Here is a 4,101-nt window from a genome sequence, read left to right as displayed (position 1 = left end):
ACTGAAACTATGCCCAGAAGTTTGCTAAATATCCTCAACCTTAAACTTTAAAATTTCTTATGAACTCTGTGAAATAATTTGAAAAAATTCATTGGGATATTGTACATATTTCATTCTCTTAAGGTTTTTAAGACTGTTTGAAAGCAGTCTTAGAGCTAAAGAAAAGCTGTTGACAACTCATTGCTTCAGGAATTTAAGCAGGTGGTAAATTAATAGCTTAGGTGGGGGCTGCCATGAAGCATGAAAAGTTATGTCTGGTGTCAGACCAAATTACTGTCTTTAACTGCACATAAGGCAGTGAAAAAACATTAGCTATGCAGTAAACATGGGTTTAGCCAACAAAAATAGATTTTACAAGGTTTCCTCAAGCAATCTCCAAAAGGTCATTCCATACATCTGCTCCAGCCATTGATATCATTTTATAGCCATTTGTTGTTGTTCTAAATCTGTGGCTGAGGCAATGATCTCATTAGCTAAATCAATGGATTGAGAACATGTTGCAATTTTTTTTTCCAGTGAAACTCAGATGAAAAAGTGCAGATATTTCAAATGCAAGCTAAAATATGAACGTAAATATTTTACTTGTTGATACTAACATTTTTCACTTACAAGGGTATTTCTGGTGTAGGCTGGCTTTCAAGAAAGCAAATGCATTCCTTTCATAGACTCACTGAAGTTTTCTCTGCAGAAGCTCTAGCAACTAGAAAGAGAAAAAAATGCTATATCTGTTAAAGTAGCTGTTCTTGAGATAACCACACACCATAATTTCACTTTGCATATGGAACAGAGTGGCATGAAAAATTTCATTCTGGGTCTGAGATAGCTCCTGAACCACACACAATCATTTGTGAGTGGCAATTGCTGCACAACACAAATTAAACAGTGCAGACAGTGGAGCTGCACTGCTCAGGGACAGCCAGCCCATTGCAGCAGATGCAGACACAGAGCACAGGCAGGGAGCAGTCTAAGAAGTTTCCAGCTGGTGAGGGACTTTCTCAGGATATCCTGTCACTTGTGCTGCAGTGGTTGCATCTTCCACCTGCAAAGAAACATAAATCATAGAATGGTTTGGGTTGGAAGGGACCTTCTTTCAACACCCCTGGTACATCTTCCACTAGACTGGGCTGCTAAAACCCCATCCAAGCTGGCCTTGAACACTCCAGAGATGGGACATGTAGTGCTTCTACAGCAATCTGTTTCAGTGCCTCACCACTCTCCTGTAAAGAATCCCTTCCTAATATCTGGTATAAACCAGATATTTATTCTTAAAGCCATTCCCTCTTGTCCTATTACTCCATGGCCTCATAAAAAAATCCCTCTCTAGCTTTCTTGTGAGCTCCCTTTAGGTACTGAAAAGCTGCAGTAAGGTCTCCTTGGAGCCTGCTCTTCCCCAAGCTGAACAACCCCAACTCTCACAGCCTCTCATCCACCACACTGCTCTCACCCTCTGCTTCACTCCTACATACCTGTATTAACTGTGCTCTCCTTGGCCCTGCAGCAACACCCCAAAATGAGCATTCAGTGCATCCATAATTCTCGAACATTCCTTCTGTGGACTCAGTCAACAGAATCATCATGAAATAATCCTGCTTGTTTCCATAACTCTTCCCTCTGGTTTCCATATGGTGATGGTTGGTACTTACTAGGGATTAGCTGCCAGGGAGCTGTACTGGATGAAAAGTCAGTGCCCAGTTAAGTTTCTGTCTGTAGAATTGGCCCCTTCTGAAGATGTCAGTTGTGCACATAGTTCCCCTTGGTGCTTAGGCATCTTCCTAGGATCCCATCTGTGCCCACCTTCAAGTGTTCAAAGACCTAATTCTGCAAAAGGGAGGCTGTGAGGAGAGCAGCACAGCTTCACAAAGCTTCCTGAGTGTGATTAGCTCATCTGAACATCACAAAGGAAACAAAAGAGCACATCTGTGGCTGATTTTTGTGGAATAGGAACAAACATCAGAATCACTGTGCATATGTGTTGGCTCCCTGGGAGCTCTTGAAATTTCGAGGAGTAACTTAAAAGATCAACATGCTTTTAGAGGAAAGGAACAAAGTCTGAAAAGCTTTTATATAGGCTGAAGGTGTAGGAACCAGAAAGGTTTAAAGTGAATGCATGAGCCTGTCCAGACCTCCTTTTAACACCTACTGTGTTTAATAAATGTGTGATATCTGTCTTAATATAGAGTGGGAGAAGTGTGGTATAATATTAGTATGTTAGTGATGCTGAAGATAGTATTTGCAGGCTTTTGTCTTGAAGAAAGTACTGATAGAGTTTTTGCACTACAATTTCAGATAATGGCTGCTTTGCACTAAACATAGCAACCTTCTGAGCTTACAGACAGACACTGCTCCTCATGTATGTGGATGTTGTATTTGGGCTATGGGAGCGATGAAAAGAATATAGCAACAAACTTTTTCGTGCAATGGAGAAGCAAAAAGCCTTTTATTTAAAGCAACACTACAGTTATATAGATTGGTTCATGGTAGCAAGGATAGAAATTATTTCATTGGTGCAAGAGAGGTGACACTCTTAGTAAACATGCTTTCATGAAAACAATCATGTTTCTCACGCACCCTGCAGGTCCATAATTATTGTTATAATTATTTTCTTTTATGTTTTCCTCGAGCAGCATGAGAAATCCAAGCTGCTTCAAGGCTGCTTTTCCCCTGGCTTTCACCGGTATCCCACATGTGAGCAGAACAGAGAAAACCTGGACTCACGCAGGAATTTGTTAAAGCAAAAGCCAAGAAGGATAAGGTGAGGATAAGAATACAGTGATCAAAAAACCTGTATTCTACTGTAGGGTCTTATATTAGCTTTCTTTTAAGTTTTGTTGAATTTCATCACTTTTCTTTCTTGATGGTCTTCTTGCAATTTTGTATTTATTTGCTGTGCTTATAGTAAGAAAATATAATGAGATCAACATTTCCATTTATAAGACAGAGTGTAAGAGGGATGGTCTTTCTTGTCTGTGGTGACTAAGGGATGCCTGGATGAGTAAGATTTATTGAAAAAATCTTTTAAAAATGCTGTTTCAGTGTGGGATCCTCTTTCCCCAGATCCACAGGACCTACCAGGAGCCTGCTTCAGCCTGGGTTTCCCTTGGGGTCTCAGCCATCTCCAAGGCATCCATCTCCTCCAGCATGGGGCTGCTACATGGGCTGCAGGTTCATTCTGCCCCCTGTGCCCTCCCTGGGCTGCAGAGGCACAGCTGCCTGTCCATGGGCTGCACCAGGGCTGCCCTGTCAGGGATGGGCTCAGCCTTGGCCAGCACTGGGCCTGTTTTGGAGCCTTGGCTCTATGAGACTCAAGAAAGGCTTCTGGCATCTTTTCAGAGAATTCACCCCTGCAGCCCCCACCACTTCAAAACCTTGCCTCACAAACCCATACATCTACATATTCTTAGATCTTTGAACACCCACAAGTGGTAAATACCACACATAAAATCAAACTCCTTAATGGCTTATTTATTTCCCAAATACATATTGGGTAGGAGTGTGGCTATTCTTGGCATTATTCCCGATCACGGCACAAATGATTCCTTGCATATGTACCTCTGCTGTGTTTCAGCTATTTAAAATGGTAAATAAGATCTTTTTTCCAACCTAATAAGTTTCTTACTTCTTAAAGTTCTTGGGGTTTACCATATTATTCTCACCTTATTTTGGGTATATAGCATATTATCCATCACCTGAGCTAATTTCATTTCAGTCTTCTATTTGTGCACTGAGGGGGGAAAGAATTGTTTTACAGAACACACTTTTTACAGAAGACACTGTTTTACTTCTCACTCTTCAAAGGTGCTGCAGTTAGGGAACTCCAGAGATACTGCTGGATATGAACAACCCACATGGAAGTACTGTGGAATCTTTATTTTTGTTTTTTTCTTAATAACTGAGAGGAGGAAATGTCTTTCAGAACTGCAAATATACTTGTGAATTAGTGAACTGGACAGAAATAGAAGGTTGCCTAATGCTGCCTTCAGCTCCACATGTCTTGGTGTAGAAATTTGGGTTAGTAAAGCAACTACTAAGTTTCATCGAAATTATACTTTTGTAATCACACCCATACTGACATTTTCAGGCGCAAATGCAAGATTTCTAAAG

At 40.9% G+C, this 4,101-nt stretch overlaps 1 long non-coding RNA gene across 1 annotated transcript; it reads right to left on the bottom strand.

Moving 5' to 3' along the window:
- Positions 1-789: 789 nt before the first annotated feature.
- Positions 790-1,676, bottom strand: LOC306799304. The gene is made up of 2 exons (XR_013773575.1): positions 1,644-1,676; positions 790-1,039 (listed from the first exon to the last, which is right to left on the bottom strand). It is a non-coding gene; the product is annotated as an uncharacterized lncRNA (long non-coding RNA).
- Between the last annotated feature and the right edge of the window lie 2,425 nt (positions 1,677-4,101).

Source organism: Erithacus rubecula, assembly GCF_903797595.1.
Source record: "Erithacus rubecula genome assembly, chromosome: 3".
NCBI classification, from domain to species: Eukaryota; Metazoa; Chordata; class Aves; order Passeriformes; family Muscicapidae; genus Erithacus; species Erithacus rubecula.
The sequence above is the reverse complement of the archived record's forward strand: the minus strand, read 5'-3'. Positions and strand labels throughout refer to the sequence as shown.